At 39.4% G+C, this 21,175-nt stretch overlaps 2 long non-coding RNA genes across 2 annotated transcripts; one reads left to right on the top strand and one right to left on the bottom strand.

Annotated features, from left to right (window-relative positions):
* Positions 1–553: 553 nt before the first annotated feature.
* On the bottom strand, positions 554–1,465 carry LOC132533153 (uncharacterized). The gene is made up of 2 exons (XR_009545059.1): positions 1,313–1,465; positions 554–698 (listed from the first exon to the last, which is right to left on the bottom strand). It is a non-coding gene; the product is annotated as an uncharacterized LOC132533153 (long non-coding RNA).
* Positions 1,466–1,567: 102 nt separating this feature from the next.
* Positions 1,568–8,670, top strand: LOC132533152 (uncharacterized). The gene is made up of 2 exons (XR_009545058.1): positions 1,568–1,761; positions 8,363–8,670. It is a non-coding gene; the product is annotated as an uncharacterized LOC132533152 (long non-coding RNA).
* Positions 8,671–21,175: the final 12,505 nt, after the last annotated feature.

Raw genomic sequence — 21,175 nt, 5'->3', positions numbered from 1 at the left:
ACTTCACAACTCTGACCATCCTTCTTCTATCTGACAAATAGATTCATGCCAGTGCATCACAACTACACATGTTTTAAAGGTTACTCTTGCCTTAGAAGTAAGGAGGGTGTTTCTGAACTGCTCAACTCAGTGAATCAATGTATAGGAGTGGATTATGCACAGTGAAACTTGAGGCAGTTTTGGCATTCAACACACCAATGGGAAACAATCTTTAGTCAAGCTCATATCCTCTCAATGTGCTTTTCAAACTATCACCTGAGGTTAATTTATGTCAAAACCACTTGAGAGATTTGGGTGATAGTTTAATGGCTATACAAAAGGTCTCTCAAGTTTTAGGCACCAAAGGTCCCAGTACCATATTAAACCAGAGGTAGGCAATGTTCTAGAAAAAACAAAACTGGATTCTCAAAGTACTGTTTTTTAATAAGAACCTCAAATAGCTCTTCACTTTGAAAGTCAGTGGTCAAGAAGGCAAGGGTTTAGTGGGAAGCTACTCTGTCTCCACTGTAAGATACTAAGAGGCCTAAAGAAAGAAATACTAAAGAAAGAGACTGAGTATAGTATGTAGTGGGCAATTTTACAGTAAAACAGTTCCAATTTCCTGTACTCCAGCTCCAAACTCATTGTTCAGTAGTAGCAAAGCACAAGCAGGTTGAATTTGGTCTTGATGATGGAGGGAATCCAGCTCCTGGCACAGCCTAGACGATATGGTAGCATGAAAGGAAAAGTCTGTGAGAGACAGAACATGTAGACAAGGCAACAGGCCAGGAAGGCAAGGAGGAGACTCTGAAGCCTGCTCAGTCTGCTGTGAAGACAAGGTTTCTGGAAAGCATTTATCTTCCTTTCAACCCTTCATCCAGGCAAGCCCAACATTCCTGAAAGGAGCAGAGTAAGTGCAACCTCCAGCCCTGACTATCTTTTGTACTTCTGTTCTGCCTTCATAAATATCCACCATACACTCCAAAAGAGTAACTAGGACACTTCGTTTTTATTCTGTATGCATCGCATTTGTCTTCAGTAGGTTCTTCCATAATCTCATCATTATTGCTATGTCCCTCAGAGGACAGCTGACTTGCATTAATCAGCCAGGCCCCTCATTGCTCACTAGATTCTTTACACTTTTACCATGCCCTGGGGCATCCTAACTTACTTGAAAAATTAATAAACCTCCCCTTCTTATCTTACCTTATTAATGTCTGTCTTTGCAATCCATTATCCCTGCATATCATCAGAGATCACTGGAGGGTGCAGTGGTCATCCACTTGTGCCCCTCATTCTGTCCTAAAATTTGAATATATATATATATCCCTACCTTGAATAATGGCCAGAGAGAAAGTGGTCTTCATAACCAGCGGGGTGTTTGTTCACCAGCTCCATGGCACAGTGGACTGAAGGCAGGAGAATTCTTAGGCTCCAGCTCAAGGCCATTAAAACCCATTAAGTTGTTTTCTCCTGCCCCCGCCTCTTCTCCCCCCTCTTTTGTGCACCCTAGTAAATCTGACTCATTAGCTTTAGATGTTTTGAAATACTGGTACATTAATCACTTGTGTTTGCACACTGTTTATGTGGGTTGTTGGTCATGGTCTGTAGTTATACTGGCTGTCTCCCTTGCTTACTTAAAGGTACAATCCAATTGAAAATAAAGATTTTTGCAGGTTTGCTCATTACACACAGTGTCGGCAGCTGGTGAGTGTCTTTTGCAATTCATCAGAGGCCTCCCGGACCACCTGGTCTCAGCATCCTGCAAACAGCTGGCTCTGGGTAAGTACCATAAGCTATTACCTTATACAACAAATAAATAAATAAATGTGTGAATGGGTAGACAAATAAATAAACTGAATTGAATTGTCATCCTTGAAGTATTGCTTCTGGAAGGGAAAATTCTTTTTTTTTTTTTTTGAAAAGGGAAAAATACTTCTAACACAAATCTGTGTGGTACCATTTAAACTGGAAAAGAGACTGGAGGGGTGAAATTCCCAAATTCTGAGTAGAAATGCTTTGTCCCTTGAGTGCTAAAGAAGTCCAAAAAAAAAAAAAAACAGATTCTGTGACAGGCTGTGTGGTTGGTTGGTACAAAGAATGAGAGATAGGGGAATTGGGTTGAATTGCCTGGAATTTTTTTTTTTCTTTTTTGGAGTCTCAGGGAGACTTTCTGGAATTTGAGCCAAGGCCAACATATATCCAAGGATTAAGAAGACAATCTCTAATTTTAATATCATCACCAGATTAGATTTTTGTGTACTTTACCCTAGTTTTTAAAGCTGATGGTGACCTTCAACCTTCAACCAGGATCCTTACACCAGTCCTTGCTCTTTGCGCCATGTGCACTTAACCCTCTGTGCTACCACCAGACTCCCTTAAACACTTTTAATAATGTGGAGCTCTGCCTTTTTAAAGACCATCAAGGACCAGTATTTTTTTTACTCTGTTCTTTGGGGATCAATCAGAATTTTGCTGTGTATTTTTCTACTTTGTCCTTGTAAGGCTTGGAAGGGTTTCCAATGGAGAACAGGTAAGCTATCTGACTCACCATTTCTGAGCTTCACCAGGCAGATGGCTGAGTGAAACCATTAGAAGTCATCATTTTCACCTTATTTTCACTTAATATTCTAGTAAATTTTGTAGGTTTATGGAATGAACTCACACAGATAAATAGTTTCATCTTACCAGATTGAAAGATTTTAATTATAGATAAAGCTATCTTTGCAGATTTGCCTTTAGTTCTTCCAGAACCACTAAGAACCTTAGGCTGGAAGCTGTGTGTGGAGGACTGTCACTCACAGCAGTAGTGACCTGGAGGCTTGTCAGAAACACAGACACCCTAATTCAGGACGTGCAGCTTAATATTCAGTATCTCTGCATGACTTGTTGACACACAAAAGATTGAAAGCACCACTCCCAATTGTCCTTGATTCTCTTAGGTCAGAAGTATTTGACAGAAATTGCCACAAGTAAAAATCAATTCTCTCTTTTTTTAATTTATTTATTTTCCCTTTTGTTGCCCTTGTTTTTTATTGTTGTAGTTATTATGGTTGTTATTATGAAGTCGTTGTTGTTAGATAGGACAGAGAGAAATGGAGAGAAGACAGAGGGGGAGAGAAAGATAAACACCTGTGAAACTGCTTCCCTGCCTGTGAATTGACTCCCCTGCAGATGGGGAGCCAGGGGCTCTAACCTGGATCCTTGTATTTGTGCTTTGTGCCACATGTGCTTAACCGCTGCACTACAGCCCACTCACTCCCAGTCAAAATAAATTCTACGGTGATCATAAGAATTTGAATAGGACTCCTTTAGGGACCCCCATAGGACCTTGCATTCAATGTGGATCAACAATGGTAGAGGATGTTCCATCCTCTGAAGGATCTTCTTTAGGTGGTAGATAGAGTATGTTGCCCAGCCTCCCTTAATGTCTAGCTAGCCTTGTGAGAGTTCTCCAGACAACTCTCCACAGAGGTTGGACTAATTTACATTCCCACCAGCAGTGCAGAAGGGTTCCTCTGTCCCTACAGCCACTTCAGCATTTGTTGCTACTGTCCTTTTTGATGTATGGCATTCTCACAGGAGTGAAGTGGTATCTCAATGTTGTCTTTATTTGCATCTCTCTGGCAATCAGCGACCTGGAGCAGTTTTTCATATGTTAGCCTTTTGGATCTCCTCTGAAGTGAATGTTTTGTTCATATCCTCTGCCCATTTTTGGATGGGGTCATTTGCTTTTTTTATTGCTAAGTTTGCTGAGCTCTTTGTATATTTTGGTGATTAGTCTTTTGTCTGATGTATGGCATGTGAAGATCTTCTCCCATTCTGTGAGGGGCCTCTTTGTTTGTGTGACAGTTTCTTTGGCTGTGCAGAAACTTTTCATTTTGATGTAGTCCCATTGGTTTGTTTCTGCTTTAGTCTTCCTTGCAGTTGGATTTGTTTCATCAAAGATGTCCTTGAAGTTTAGGTGGGAAAGTGTTCCACCAATGTTTTCCTCTAAGTATTTGATTGTTTCTGGTCTAACATCTAGGTCCTTGATCCATTTGGAGTTGATTTTTGTTTCTGGTGAGATAAAGTGGTTCAGTTTCATTCTTCTGCATATTTCAACCCAGTTTCCCCAGCACCATTTATTGAAGAAAGCCTCCTTCCTCCATTTAATACATTGGGCCTTCTTATCTGTTTTGATGATGATGGCCTTGTAATATAGTTTGAGATCTGGGGGTGTGATGCCTCCATTTCTGTTTCTTTTCTTTCACTTCTTTGGTCAGCTTTATTCCTAGGTATTTTATTGATTTTGCTGCAACAGTGAATGGGAGTAATTTCTGGATGTCTTCTTCTTCAGATTTAGTGTTTGCATAAAGAAATGCCACTAACTTTTGTACATTGATTTTTTTAGCCTGATACCTTGCTATATTGCGTAATAACATCCAGTCATTTTCTGCTGGATTCTTTAGGTTTTTTTTATGTATACTATCATATCATCTGAAAATAGTGAGAGCTTGGTGATCTGAGGGGGAATGCTTTCATCTTCTGTCCATTGAATATGATGTTGGCTGTATGTTTGCTTTATATGGACTCCACTATCTTAAGGAATTTCCCATCTATTCTCATTTTTTGTAGAGTTTTGAGCATAAATGGGTGTTGTATTTTGTCAAAGGCTTTCTCTGCACCTATTGAAATAATGATGTGGTTTTTGGCTTTGCTTTCTTGATGTGGTGAATGACATCGATTGACTTACATATGTTGAACCAGTCTTGCATTCCTGGGACAAATCCCACTTGGTCATGATGAACAATCTTTTTGATATGTTGCTGTATCCGGTTGGCCAAGATCTTATTTAATATTTTGGCATGTATGTTCATTAGAGATATTGGTATGTAGTTTTCCTTTTTTGCTGTGTCCCTATCTGCTTTTGGTATCAGGATGGTGTTGACTTCATAGAAGGTGGAAGGGAGTGTTCCTGTTTTTTTGATCTTATGGAAAAGCTTTAGAAGTATGGGTATTAACTGTTTCCTGAAGGTTTTGTAAAATTCATTTGTGAAGCCATCTGGTCTAGGACTTTTATTGTTGGGGAGATTCTTAATAACTGTTTTTGTTTCTTTGTCTGTGATTGGTGTATTTAGGTTTTGTAGTTCTTCTTGGTTCAGTTTTGGAAGGGCATATGTTTCTAAGAATTCTTCCATTTCTTCCAGATTTTCTAGCTTTGTGGTGTATAGTTCTTCACAGAAGTTTCACATGATTTTCTGGATTTCTGTGGTGTCAGTTGTGATATTTCCTCTACCGTTTACAATTCTATTAATTTGAGTCTTCTCCCTTTTTTTATTTAGTGAGTCTGGCTACAGGTTTGTCAATCTTGTTTAATTTTTCAAAGAACCAACATTTGGCTTCTCTTATTTTCGATGTTTATTTCTGCTCTAATTTTAGTGATTTCTGTCCTTCTGGTTGTTTTAGGGTTCCTTTGTTCCTCTTCCTCTAAGTCATTAAGGTGTGCAGTAAAGTTGCTTACTTGGGTGTTTTTTTGTTCTTTAATATGTGATTGTATGGCTATGAGTTTCCCTCTCAATACTACTTTAGCTGTGTCCCAAATATTTTGATAGCTTCTGTATTCCTTTTCATTTGTTTCCAGGAACAATTGAATTTCTTGCTTGAGTGTCTATCTGACCCAGTGGTTCTAAGAAATGTTGTTTAGTTTCCAAATTCTATGTCTTTTAGTAATTTTCTATTTGTTTTTAAATGTTAGCTTTCTCCACTGTGATCTGAGAAGATACTTGGGATGATTTCAATGCTCTTGAATTTTTTGATGCTGTCTTTGTGGCCTAACATGTGGTCTATCCTTGGGTATGTGGTGTGGATTTGAAAAGAATGTGTATTCCAGTTTTGGGGGGGTGAAGAACTCTGAAAATGTCCAGGAGGTCTTTTCTGTCCATTTCTTCATTTAATTCTCTTGTTTCTTTGTTGATTCTCTGCTTTGTTGATCTATCTAAGTGTGAGAGTGGGGTGTTAAAGTCTCCCACTATTATTGTATTACTATTGATGTATTTTTGTAGTTCTTTCAGTAGGTGTTTGATGTATTTAGATGGTTCTTCATTGGGTGAATAGATGTTAATAATTGTTAAGTCTTCTTGGTTGATTGATCCTCTAATCATTATGTAATGTCCTTGCCTATCTTTTATTACTTTGTTTAATTTAAAGTCTACTGTGTCTGAGATGAGAATGGCTGTTCCTTCCATATTTTGTGGTCCATTAGCCTATATGATAGTTTTTCATCCTTTCACTTTAAGTCTGTGTTTGTCTTGTTTGGTCACTTTGGATTCTTGCAAGCAGCATATGGTTAGGTTGCGTTTTCTGATCCATCCTCTCCCTCTCTGCCTACTAAGGGGTAAGTTTAAGCCATTGACATTTATTTATATTATGGGTTTAATGTATTGTAGTGCCATTATTCAACAATATTTATTTGCTCTGATATATGGTAAGTATTTTGGTGATGTTCTTGTTTATAAGAGGTCTTTTAGAACCTCTTTCAGGGCAGGCTTGGTGATGGTTGCCTCTTTTAACTGTTGTCTGTCTGAGAAGGTTTTGATCCCTCCATCTAGTTTGAATGAAAGTCTAGCGGGATATATTATCCTTGGTTGAAACCCTTTTTCATTCAGGGCTCAGTAGGTATCTTGCCATTCTTTTCTGGCTTTTAGAGTCTTAGTGGAGAAGTTTACTGATAGTCTTATGGGTTTTCCCCTGTATGTGACTTTTTGTTTTTCTCTTGCAGCCTTTAGGTTCCTTTCTTTATCCTTACTTCTTTTCATTGTAACTATGATGTGTCTTGGTGTCTTCAGGTCTGGGTTGATTCTGTTTGGGACTCTCTGGGCATCTTGAATCTTAATGTCCTTTCTGTTGTTCAGGTCTTGGAAGTTTTTTTCGATAATTTCTTCTAGGATGTTTACTTCCCCTTCCTCTCTTTCTTCCTCTGGCAGGCCAATATATGAAAGTTACTTCTTTTTACATCTACCCATGTGTCTTGGTTGTTGTTTTCAGTGTCTCTCAATCTCTTTTGGAGCTATTTTACCTCTTTCTTTGTTTTCTTTAGCTCATCCTCTGTCTTTCTAATTCTGTTTTCTGCTCCTGTTAGTCTGATTTCCTTTCCTTCTGCTTCTTTCTTCATTTCAGCTTTCAGTTCTCTAATTACCTTGAGGTAGCTAGTATTTTCCTTGAGGGTCTCATCTGTTGTTTCCCTAATTCTGCTAGCCCTTTATTCCATGGTTGTCTTCATTTATGTGATTATTAACTTTATTATTGCTTGTATAGTCTTCTTATCTATGGTTACCTCTGACTGATTTGTAATTTCTTCTGGGCTCTTGTCTTCATTCATTGTAGTAGTTTTGTTTGTTCTTGGTTTAACCATTTTTTTTTATTGATGTGTTTTTTATTCTTATGTTCTGTTGTTTTTCAGTTGTTGTGTTTTGAGTACAAGCCACACTATACTAAATACCTTTATAACAAATGCAATCACCAACCTCTGAAATTACAATAGGAACTGAAGCTAAGATTGAAGCAGTTTAACCAGTACCAGTTAGCCAAAAGATGCCTCCAGTCCAAGAAAAAATAGCAACCAAATCCAAATGAAAAAGAAAGAGTAAGGAAAAAAGGGATAGCAAGAATAGACAATTATGCAAATCTATTATCCACTGTAAATTCTAGGGGTAGCAAGAGGAGAAAGAGAAGTGGAGAAGAGAGACACACAATGAGAGTCCACTCTGAGTCAGATTTCTTCCCAAAAATAAATGTGTGTCAGTGAATTCAGAAAGCCAAAGAAGGAGGAAGAAAGGAAGAAAAAAATGAAAAAAAAAAGAAAGAAAAAAAAAAAGAAAAGACAGAGCAGTGAAAGGAAAGAGGTGTTTTTTTTTGTTTTGTTTTGTTTTTGTTTTTTAGCTAGGAGGAGGGAGAAGGGAGAGAGTGGATAGAGGAGGTAGGTAGAGTTAAACAGGTTCCTCTCCCAATGGATAGGACACCCAGTAACCTAGCAATGGAAAACACACTAAGACTTAATTTTGGTCAACCTTAAGGGGGGAGAGAAGGGACACACATATATTTAATAGAAATAATAAAATAGAACAGAGTAAAAAGCCCTAAGAGTCAATCTGAAGCTTGGAAGGCTCCTGAATGACTCTCAGAAAGGAAAAGGTTTAGAATGACACCCCTGGTGAGCCAGGAATCTTGGTAAAGAAAAAGGCTCAGCAGGGAGCCTGCTAGTAGCAGCTCTCCAGCCCCTGGGTCTGGTTATACGGGGAGGGGAGAGGGGTTCGCTTCGTAAATAATCAAAAAAATTACTTTCTTTTTTCTCTGTTTTGTAACCCAAATTGTTTTATAGTCACCTCCTTGGTGTCACCCTTAGGACCCCTTATTCACCGTCCTGCTGAAGGCCAGTTATCCCTACCCCTTCCAGAAGTTGTTGTGGGAGCTCACGCCAGCAGCTGCTTCCAAGTCCTCATCTTGGCTCCACCTCATAAATACATTTAAAAAAAAAAAAAAACTTCACAACAACAAGAACACAACAAAAAAAGAATTTGAATAGGAAAACGCAAACCAAGCTATATCCTCATCATCAAACAAGCCAAATATCCCATTCTATATGAAAACAGCTCAATGTAATAGAAAAGAAAAAAGACTTGTAGTTTTAAAATAAATCTGGATTTATTTTCATGAAGCTTTCCTCCTGCAGGTGGGAACCAAGGTCTTGAATCCAGGTCCTTGCACATTGTGACCAGGTACACCACCTTTAGGGTTTTCTTAATAACACTCTCTTTTCTCTAGATTATTTACCTAAACAATATAGCATATATCAATACAATCAGCATGTGATGTGCAAAATATGTGTTAATGTAATGTTCATATTATCAATACAGCTTCTGGTCAACAGTAGTCTTATTAGTAGTTAAGTTGTATGAGGAGTCAATGTTATACATAGATTTTCTTCTTCTTCTTCTTCTTCTTCTTCTTCTTCTTCTTCTTCTTCTTCTTCTTCTTCTTCTTCTTCTTCTTTTTTTACCAGAGCACTGTTCAGCTCTGGCTTATGGTGGTGTGGGTGATTGAACCTGGGACTTCTGAAGCCTCAGGCATGAGAGTCTGTTTGCATAACCATTATGCTATCTACCCCCACCCTATACATAGATTTTTCTACTATACTGGACCCACACTGTTGAAAACTCATCTGCAGAATCCTGATTTTAAACTAGTACTTCTTCAAAGGTCTCATTTTCTTATGTGAGAAAGGGAGATAAGCTATACTATCTGCTCCTATCTGTGAGACAACTTCAGAAATGAAGAAGATCCTGTATGTGTGTTACGTAGCATGCTCCAAAATAGTTTCATGTGCACAGTCAAATCCCAACTATTATTTTTAGTAAGTGGTAAAAATGTTAGAGATGTAATAAGTAGGTTATCCAAAACAATAATAAAGACCTCAATCAGTGGTGAGTGGATAATAGTGCTTGCATGTTACAGCAGAGAAGCTGTGAGCAATTTCACTGCTAGAAATGGATGCAGTGGCTGGCTGGTGCCATGACCAAGTTACAGATGCTATCCTGATTTCATCTTGACTTCTCTGGGCAGACAACCTCACCAATGTCTCCTGAAGTTTTACCTCTCCAGAGCTTTTCCCCAATAGGGAAAGATAGAAACGTGCTAGAGGTATATATAGGCCTGCCAACATGCATGTCCAGTGGAGAAGCAATAACAGACAATAGACCTCCTACCTTCTCCACCTCAAAAACTATTTTGATCCATGCTCCCAGTGGAGAAGTGATAGAAGAAAGAGGGTGGGAGGGCTCTGAACTCCAGCTCCATCAGGACCTGGAGAGAAAGGAGAAAAAATGGAGGGATATTTGGATGTAGTAATAGGATCATGAGTGGCTTGGAAGGGAAAAGAGGAATTGACCTAGAAGAAAAAGTGAGCAATTATGTACAAATACAGACAGATGACAGTTAACCCATGTCTGCAACCTTGGAAGAATTGCAGTGGTTTGCAATGGAGGGATTAGGGATTCAGAACTCTGGTGGTGGGAACAGTGTGGAATTATACCCCTGTTGACATATAATTTTGTAAATTAATATTAAATCACTAATAATTTTTAAAAGAAGTTTCTTTATCTAGGTTCCTGAACGATTGCTTAACAACTCAAGGAAGCTTTTGGGAATCCAGGGGCTTTAAAAGTAACATTTAATGTGTGGTCTCTCTTGGTAAGTGGGCAAATAAAAGCATGACTAGACTCAGAACTTAATCCCAGAATTTCAGAGAAAGTTAGATAATGATTCTTGAAAGCTTCTATTAAGAGCAGTACCCTACTAGAGAAAAGTGTCAGAGCCTGAGACTTGGGAATATGTGGAAAGGCAATATTTGAGTGATGTATGAGGAGTTTTTATCTCCCAGTCTTCCCTATGCCCTCTAGGCTCCCAGAAAAGTCTCACCCTTTCTGTTAGAGATAAAGCCATCTTGCATGAAGATTATTCACAGACTTCAAAGAAAACAGGTATATTTTACTGTGTCAGGAGTACCTAAGACATCTCCACATCTGAGGGTTCACTGAAGGATTCACAGAACTCACCATAGTGAGTGTCCTTATACCCACAATTGCCTTTTATTGCAGCAGTCTGGAGATTCTCAGAAAGCTAAAAGTGAACCTACCCTATTGCCCTGCAATTTCCCTCCTGGTAACATACCCTAAGGAGAAAAACACACCCGTCCAAAAATATATGTGTATACCTATGTTCAAAACAGCACAAGTTTTAATAGCTAAGACCTATAAGCAACCCAGGTGTCCAACAACAGATGAGTGGCTGAGTAAGTTGTGGTCTATATACACATTGGAATACTACGCAGCTATTAAAAATGGTGAATTCACCTTTTTCACCACATCTTGAATGGCATTTTACAAGTAAATTGAACAATGTTTCCAAATATTTGTGTGAAGCCATACAAAATCATGAATTTTCAAAGTTCCTCTGAGAAAAGGGGAAAAATATGGAGTTCTCATGCTCCCCAGTTTCATTTTATACTACAAAGCAAGAGTAATCAAAACAATGTGGTATTGGAATAAGAATGGACACCAGGATCAGTGGAGAAGAATCTAGAGCCCAGAAATGAGCACACACACATTCAACCACCTAATATATAACAAAGGGGCCAAAACAATTCAATGGGGTAAAGAAGTTCTCTTCAACAAATGGTACTGAGATAATTGTATAGCTACATGTGCAAAAGTGAAAATAGATCACTATCTAATACCACTGGCCAAAATCAAACAAAAAGTGGATCAAATATCTGGATATTTGAGCATAAACTCTAGAAAGTATGGAAGAAAATGCTATTGAAATTTTGTGGGACCTTCACAGCAAAGATGTATTTGGAAACTACTCTCTGAGCAAGGGAAATGAAAACAAGAGTAAATAAATGGAATTACATGAAACTAAAAAACTTCTACACTTAGAAAGCAAAGGATAACCAGGTAACTCAGAAATGGGAGAAGATATTTGTACATCACACATTTGACAATCAACTCATATCAAATATCTAGAAAAGCAAAAATAATCCAATAAATAAGTTGACCAAAGAACTAAACAGTTTTCTAAAGAAGAGATACAAATGGCCCATAGTCACATCAAGAAATACTCCACTTATCATTAGAGAAATGCAAATTAAAACTACACTGAGATACTATCTCACACACGATAGAGTGGCTTTCATCAACAAATCAGGAAATGACAGGTGTTGAGAGGTTATAGAGAAAAAAGAACTTTGCTATACTGCTGGTAGGAATGCACATTGGTGAGCCCTTTTGGAATACTATATGGAGAGTCCTAAAGCAAATAAAAATGAAATTACCTTATGATCTTGCAATAACACTCAATCAAAATACACTCAAACATTAATTTGGAGGGGTAAATGCAGCCCTATGTTCATAAAGCATTATTCACAATAACCAACAATGGAAGCAGCCTGAATGTCCTTCAGTAGATCACTGGCTAAAGGACTTTGGGATATATATATCCCATGGAATACTACTCTGCTATCAAAAAGATGATGTTCTGTCCTTTGGGACAAAATGGATGAACTGGAGGTGATTGTACTTAACAAAATACAAGATGAAAGGCAATTAACATGATTTCACTAGTATGTGGGACCCATGAATTCAATACACATGAACTTGGAAAAATAAAAAGAGGAAACTTTTTAAGTCTTATAAGAATTACATTGGATATCTTTGGAAGATGGGTGTGTGGGGATACAGACTGTTGATGGTAAGTGTGGTATAAACTATACAATGCCATCATATAGTTTTGTAACCTACATTAATCACAAATAAGACTTTAAAAATGAATGCTACTATCAGCATGGTAAGGAATATAGTAATGGCGGCCATCATAGTAGTCTAAAAACACAATTTCATTTGTTACATTAGGCTCTATAGAAACTAATTTGACCATAATGGTTAATAGTAGACTAACACCAATGGTGTGCTGTTAAGCTTCTAACAATTGGTTCTCCAGGGGCTGAAAGAGGCTTGATTCATAGTAGTTGCCAATTTTTGTGGTATCATATTCCCACTACAGGCTTCCAAGTCTACTGAAAGTTCAACAGAGAACTCTTACAAGCCAGTGTGAATGTGCTTCAGCACATAGTTTTCTATAAACTTAACTGAGTAGCATCTCCATTGCAGCTGCTGTGCCATATGTGGGGGTCCTTAACTCAAGCTCAGCATAGCTGTAGCTATTAAGCTGGATAATTTTTCTTTTTTATCCCTATCAGAAGCTGTTCCAATCTTCCCCCAGAGCCTCTTTAAACTTGTTAACTCCCTGCAGAGTCTCTGTCATATGATACAAAGGAACTTGGGCATTGTAGAGATTCTACAAAACACCCTATTGGTCCACAGTATTAATAATGTCAGGTCAATCAACTGGGCTTGTAGAAAGTGACAAAATATTGGAATATCTTGGTGAGTAATGGGCATTCCAAATGTAAAACATAAGCCCTAAGAAAATATGAGAGCCCATTATATAGATGTAGAATTTTTAGAGGCCAAGCAGGCTAGCATATAGCAGAACATTCCTTCCAAAGTGAAACACAATTATTGTGCTTTATTATTTTTAATGGTAATCATCATGAAGATGTAGTCAGCAGTGCTACATGAGTCAGGTGACCCTACAGGGTATCTGAAGGAGAAAAGAGTATTGTGCAGAGCTGTTGACAACATATCACACCAAGAACCACATGTCCAAGGTCTCCAGGCTCTAACCAGGTCAGTCTATAGTCAGTGACCAATTCATTCAGGATATTTTTAGAAAGCTTTAACCTTTGCTTCAATGTGACACAATTCTGGACAGCCCCACACTCAAAAGTCCTCTGCAGAGCTCCTCAGAGAATCAACTGAAGCCTCAAGAGTGACAGCCTCCCCCTTGACCATTCCTGCCACAACACTTATTACAGATGCTTCTATCAGCAGTACTTCTCCCAGGCAACTTGCATGACTCTCCACCTAAAAGACCAACTACAGGGAATCAAATCTAAAGTGGCATCTGCACTCTACTCTTTATCTAGAGCAGTCCTCTCTCTTTCTCTCTCTCTTTCCAATGTTATTGTTCAATACTTCTTGGTAAGAAGTCCTCTGAAGGGAAGAATAAAATTGTAAAAGTAGAAATAGATGTGACCATGGAGGTGGTATGGTTTGGTGGGTAGAGTGTAAGCACTGAATTTGTGAGACCTAGGTTTACTCCCTAACACTGTATTGCAGGCTTTTGTGTGTGTTTGTATATCTCTTTATTTCTCTCTCCCTCTCCCTCTCCCTATCCGTCTCCCTCTCCCTCTCCCTATCCGTCTCCCTTTCCCTCTCCCTATCCCTCTCCCTCTCCCCCCCCCCTCACACACACACACACAAATACTTTTTAAGTAGAGCATCTGGAGAGAGAGTTCATGAGGTAGTGCACATGCCTTACCATGTGTGAGGCCAAGTCTGAGTGTGTGACACAAATGAGGGTCACAGCACCAGTGAAAGCTCGAGGCATGTGGTCTCTCTCTCTCTCTCTCTATTTAAAATATGGACACAGTGCATCACTCTTGAAGAGACACACCCTGAATTTAAAGCATTGTCACAAAACCTTGCCTTATTGAAGCTCTGCCTGGAATTCAGACTTCGCTATCAAAATTCACAATGTAAAGTAAGATTTTTTTTCCTTTCCATGATGATAATCCTGAGTAGTCACTAAGAAGTATAGTCACCATGTGGGACATACATTTGCTGAGCTTTTCTAGAAGTTTTAGAAGGCCAAATACTAGGAATGAACATGAGCAAGGGAAAATACAGAGTTAAGTCCATCTCTGCCGGTGAGTTGGGAGTTACAGAATGAAGGCTGTCTCCCAGAGCTGCTCTCCTCAGCTAGAAACAGGGCAGAAAACATTCCTTGCCACAAGAGGCAGCATTGAGAGTACTTAACCCCATGACCACATCAGCTTAAAGGCAGCCTCTGTTCCCTGAGGCGAGAGAGCACTGAATGACTGCTGTAGAATCCAAATACAACTGGGACACCAGATACAGAGATTCTTTTGAGACTGTGCTCTCCCAGGAACAGAAAGACTCAGAAAATTCACTCTTATTTGTGAACTAACAGCATCAGCTAAAAATCTGAAAAGTTGTATGTTGTTAAAGTTCAGAGGCTCCAGCAGGCTGGGCTAGCGTCGTGGCGGTAGACAGAGACAGAGACTTGAGGACACACGGCTGGGCTGAGAAGCTGCAGTTTAGTCTTTATTCACGAACGGGCAAATCACCACCCCCTCTGCAGATGCTGCTGGGACTCTGGATGTCCTTAGCATAGGGGGCTGGGAGAAAGAGGGGCATGAAACTAGCAAGGGCCAAACCAATTCTCTCAGAGTTGGGGGGAAGGGGAACAAACCAATATGAAACATACCAACAATTCTCCCTTCTGTGTTTAACTAAATGACCACAGTATCAGGGTTGTGGGGTGAACAGAAACCTATATCGTACAGGCATTTTCAAAAAAGAAACTGGCACAAACATGGAGAAACATGTAAGCGAGTAACAAGAACCAGTGTGCTGCCAAGGGAAGGCCTGAGGGGGCCATTTTTTGCCTCTGGGCAAAACTTTATCAGCTTAAAAAAAACATTTCCTGCCTCTGGGGGGCATATTTGCCTCGACGGACATTTTCTAGCATGGGGGGAGGGGGAGGCCTAGAGTCCCAAGGCATGGCTGCAGTCAGTGTTTGAGAAACCCAGCAGCATAAGGGAAGCTGCTAGTTTTGTGCAAAGTGTCCGAGGTGTACCAGTGAGTCCGATAGAAGTCCAAAGCAGATGTCCACTGAAGAATTGCCAAGGGGTGAATTGTTGTACGTCTGTCTCAAAGGGGAATGTCAGCCATCAGAATTCTGCTTTTCTGTAGAGAACTTGACAGCTACAATTCACTTACTTATGAAACAAAACTTGTAGCAGGTTAGAATTTTACCACAACTGATAACTCTATCACAATTGAAAGTCTCTTCCAGCACGATTCCAAGGCTATTTAAAGTTCAAACAATAAAATGTGGAAAGGCAAACATGAACCATAGAAAGAAAAAGGCCTCAGGCATGAGAATTATTAGCATAATCATAGCAAGCTAACATTTCTAATTGAGAAGGAATTTGAGACTTTTACATAACAACAATGTCTTTTTACCCTTTTGTTACACCCATTCAAGATGGAGACACACCCTAGGTGTGCACAGATTTTTGGTTTTTTTAAAGACCAACTTAGTTAAAATATATTGATTGTTAACTAATTTTTACCTCAGACTTTAAATGTAAGTTAATTTTATCTTTATGAAAATTACATTGAAAACCTTTTTCATTTAACTTTGCCTGGTAAGAATTTAGCCTTAAAGTTACATTTTTAACCTTAAAGTTAATGTTGGCCTTTAATACACAAGGAGAGAAACTTTTGTTACGAAGACATGTCATTTTAAACACAAATTTAGATCTATACTGTCTTAGCTGTTCGGGGAGTGCGTTGTCCAGCGGTGGCCTCTTGGGCAGCTTTACTTCTAGGAATTGCAGGTTGTGATCTCTGGACGAATCTCTGCATATTCTAGCTTGTCTGCCTTCAAACCCAAGCTGGAGATTTCAGTCAGGGGGCCCAGTTTCGGCAGGGAGCCTGCAGTCTCCGGTCTCCAGGGGGTCCGGGATCTGTCCAGACCTCGTAGCACGAGGGCAGGCGGGCCAGCCGTGCAGACGGCATGGGCCGAGGTGCCCCGGGGTGGCGGCCATGATAGGCCGCTGCGGCCCTGCCCCATAGCCCTGCCATGTCTGCTGCCCTGTTCCCAGCGGCCGAGCAGCATGGAGGGAGCCCGTGCCCAATGCCCCTCACCACGCTGCGGAAAGCCGACTCATGCAGGCTGGCATTGGGCTCCTGCGAGCTGGCATTGGGTAGAAACCAGAGATAAATGTTCCAGAAACAGCGAAACAGTCTCGTGAAGAAAGGGCAGAGGCCTTTGGAGATCTCTTCACAAGCAGAAAAGAAGGCCATAGTGCATAGGTAGCCAAAGTGTCTTCACTTATCTGAGAGATGCACAGGTCAGGTCCATGTGGGCGCCATTTGTTGTTAAAATTGGGGGCTCCAGCAGGCCGGGCTAGCATCACGGCGGTAGACAGAGACAGAGACTTGAGGACACATGGCTGGGCTGAGAAGCTGCAGTTTAGTCTTTATTCACGAACGAGCAAATCACCACCCCCTCTGCAGATGCTGCTGGGACTCTGGACGTCCTTAGCATAGGGGGCTGGGAGAAAGAGGGACATGAAACTAGCAAGGGCCAAACCAATTCTCTCAGAGTTGGGGGGAAGGGGAACAAACCAATATGAAACATACCAACAGTTGTATTTTTAGAATTCAAGGTTTGCTTATAAAATAAATGTACAAAAGTGAATAGCATTCTCACATAAGCTACAAATTATAAATTTATAAGAAGTATAAATATAAAAGTTAGGTTGCATTCACAATACATGCACGCATATCTGTATATAGTTACATGGTTTGGGAAGTTATTCAGATAAAAATGTGTGCATGTGTGTATGTTACTGTGTATATGTGTATATATTTATCTATGTATTTATATATAGTCATATAATATATAGTAATGACATACACATACATATGCAGAATCCCTATGAAAGGAAAAAGAGGAGCTTGTACTCATCTCAGTCCTGGGCTGCTGCTCTCGATCCACTGCCAAGCTCTCCCTCCTCTGGTCCTTACCCCAAATGATTGACAGTTCAGAGCTGCATTTCCCAGTCCCTCAGTCAGTTTGCTATGGCAGGATTAGGCCAGTTGGAGGCAGTGTTAGGAAATGAAATGCTAGGAAAAGAAAAATTGAGGTGTCCCAATAGATAGTCCAATGGTTAACAATTTCTCCATGGCATTAGTTGCCATTGGACAAGTCCTTTAAGCTTCCAGCTCCTGCCAGCTGACTCCAGTCACTAGCTCTAGTAACAATGCCCCCCCACCCCTTCAGCCTCCCAGCCCTCCAGTTGCTATTCTCTGGGCTGCCTCATTGTCCCTCCTATTTGCTGTCTTAACCCTTTCAATAGCCATGTAACTAATTTCCAGCAGACGTTCCCACTATTTAAAATAGTCAAGTGGCTCTCATGTCCTGCTCAGATAACAATTCCAAATACATATTTTTTACTACTAGTGATGTAATATTGATTTAAAAAATTACAATATAACAGAGGTACAACTCCACATTATTCCCACTATTGGAGTTCTGAACCCCCAACCCTTCCACTAGAAACCACAGCAGTCCTCCCAAGGTTGCAGAGATGGGTTAACTATTATTTTTACAACTATCTGTCAATATTTATATATATTTGCCCCCTTTTTTTAAAGTGCTATTTTCTCTTTCTTTCCAAGTCATACATACACCTATTACTACATCCAAATGTCCTTCCCTTTTTCTTCTTCTCTCTCCAGGTCTTGATGGAGTTGGAGTTCAAAGCCCTCTGGTCATTTTCCCACTATCATTTCTCCCCCACTGGGAGTATGGATCAAAATTCTTTATGGGGTGCAGAAGGTGACTTCTGTAACTGCTTCTCTGCTGAACATGGCTGTTGGCAAGTGGATCCATAACCCCAACCTGTTTCTATCTTTCCCTAGGGAGGTAGAGCTCTGGAGAGATGAGGTTCCAGGGCACGTTGGTGAGGTTGTCTGCCCAGGTAATTCAGGATAGAATCATGATAACATCTGCAACTTGGCGGCTGAAAGGTGGCAAGATATAAAGTGGGACAAAATGATTAATGAAAAGGAACCAAAAAATAGGAACAGAGCAGATAAGAATAGGGATCTTAGGTTTGAAGGAAACTAGGTAGTCCATTCTATGCATGTCATAGAGGCCCATGACTATGGTAGTTTTTGCTTGAGTTTGATAACTAACATGGAGTTAAATAAAAATACTTTCTGGGGGTTGGGTGGTAGTGCAATGGGTTCAGTGCACATGGCGTGAAGTTCAAGGACCATAGGATCCTGATCTGAGCCCCAGCTTCCCACCTGCAGGGGAGTTGCTTCACAAGCCTGATGCAGGTCTGCATGTGTTTGTCTTTCTCTCCTCCACTCTGTCTTCCCCTCCTCTCTTGATTTCTCTCTGTCCTATTCAACAACAACAACAGCAATAACAACAATAATAAGAACAATGACAATAAATAAGGCAACAGAAGGGAAAAAATAGCCTCCAGGAGCAGTGGATTCACAGCGCAGGCACCAAGCCCCAGTGATAACCTTGGAGGTAAAAATAAATAAATAAATATAAAAAACTAAAATAAAAAATACTTTCTGAGAAGATGGTGTCAGAGTAGAGAAAGGGGCTGGATAATTGGGTTATGGCAGAGAGTATTTCCCATTCCTGAAAAATATCTATGAATAAAATTAACTATTTACCCCATCCATCTGCCTCAGGGCCTATATATATTATATATATATATGGTATATATATATATATGTATATATGTATATATATTATATTTAGCAGAGGATCCTGTGTAACCACTGAGTCTCTGTTGGTCTGAGCTCACAGCTCATGGTCATAGCTGGAGAAATGGATATTTATTTTTTTATTACATTTTTTTTTCTTTTTTTATTGGGGAATTAATGTTTTACATTCAATAGTAAGTACAATAGTTTGTACATGCATAACATTCCCCAGTTTCCCATATAACAATACAACCCCCACTAAGTCCTCTGAATCCTTCTTGGACCTGTATTCTCCCCACCCACCCACCCCAGAGTCTTTTACTTTGGTGCGATACGCCAATTCCATTTCAGGTAGATTTTAACTGGCATTGAACACAGAAATAAGTCTATAGAATTGTGATGGTGTCATAGAGTATAGGATTGTGAAATTCATTGAGAAAGAATAGAAAATAACTGAAAAGATGAAATGAAACATATAAGCTATGGTTGATGAGACAGGCAAGAAATGGAAATATAAGAAGTAAATAGCTACTGATCCTGACAGGACTAGCACACCAAAATAAAGCAACAATTGGCACAGAAATTCATGAGAAGAAAATCACTTGTGAAATGAATGGAGATTTATATCTAGAGCTCAAAAGGTCCTCTCTATACCAGATGAAATAATATTGAAAGTAAACTCAGAGAAAACCAAATCTGCCAAATCGCTGAATTTCTAATCTAAAGAAAGTGTCCTTTCAGCAGGAAGGCAGAATTAAGTAATGTGATGTAATGCCATTGACACATGGAAGACTTCCCTTGAAAAAAAAAGAAGCATGGATGGTAAAAAAAAAAAAAAAGGTGGACAAATTTAGTATATATAAAGAAATGCAGTGACTGCAGTGACCCAAATAAGCACAATATTAATGAACTATTTATTGTTACAAAGGTGTGTGTGTGTGTGTGTCTAATATGTACATATGGAATAAACAAATTATCATGAAAAGACTGGGAAATATTATCACCTGGGCATCTTGCCTTAAAAAATACTGAAAAGTAAGTCTGCTTATTGAGAGAAATTGAAATAACACTGACACAAATTTAAAACATTTAGAAATCTAAGAAAGTGAAGTTGTTACAGTTCCAACACACCATATAAAGTTCTCATTCTTTGTAGGATGATGTTGGACAAAAATCTCAGAAAATCTTCAAAGGAGTGGAAGAAAGAAGGGTAAGTATGATAATTTCCTCATTTGTCTCACAAAGTTCACCAATATTACTTTAATTCTGCAGTAATTAATTGAGAAACATACATCTAAGTATATTACTAAAAATTCAAAAAAAATAAATTGGGAGTCAAGCGGTAGCACAGCGGGTTAAGCCCATGCCACGTGGCGCGAACAGCAAGGACTGGCATAAGGATTCCAGTTCAAGACCCGGGCTCCCCACCTACAGGGGAGTCACTTCACAGGCGGTGAAACAGGCCTACAGGTGTTTATCTTTCTCTCCTCCTCTCTGTCTTCCCTTCCTCTCTCCATTCCTCTCTGTCCTATACAACAATGACATCAATGACAACAACAATAATAACTACAACAAAAAATTAATTAATTAATTAGTTAAACTTTTAAAAAGCAACACCAGAAGATAATTCACCCAGTAAGGTTCATGAGGTCCTGGTTCAAGCTCCAAGGCCACACAGGGACACTGTGAACAGCATCAGCAGAGCACCATAAATGTTTCCGTGGTGCAGTGGTGTCTCTCTTCTTCATGTGACTTTCTCCCATCTTGTCTTTCTCTATATAAAAATTTAGAAAATTGGACCCAAAAACTTCTCAGTGCTACCCTGTATGCACAAGACCTAGAATTCATTCCCCACTATCACATTAAAGAAAAAATAAATCTTGATTAAAAAAGAAACAACAAATCTAATAGTAATTTCATATTTGAAATTACTGGAGAGAGTTAAAAGCAAGGAAGCTAAATAAGCATTCTAACTCCACATGCTTCTTAATGTCTCAGCTCAAAGTCATCACCATTATTTCAATCCACATTTTATTTGTCAAGGAAGGCCATCCATGGCAAACTCAAAAACTGAGGAAACAAAAGGGCAAATATGTTCTTCCCACTGGAAAGTCTGGTCATGTGGCAAGTGGAGGTGGATAAAAAACTGAGAGTAAGTAACACCACCAACCACCAATGTAAATCAAATAATAACAAACACAACTAATAGA

This window comes from Erinaceus europaeus, chromosome 15, assembly GCF_950295315.1.
Source record: "Erinaceus europaeus chromosome 15, mEriEur2.1, whole genome shotgun sequence".
NCBI lineage: Eukaryota > Metazoa > Chordata > Mammalia > Eulipotyphla > Erinaceidae > Erinaceus > Erinaceus europaeus.
Note: the sequence above shows the minus strand (reverse complement) of the source record. Positions and strands in the feature narration are given on the sequence as shown.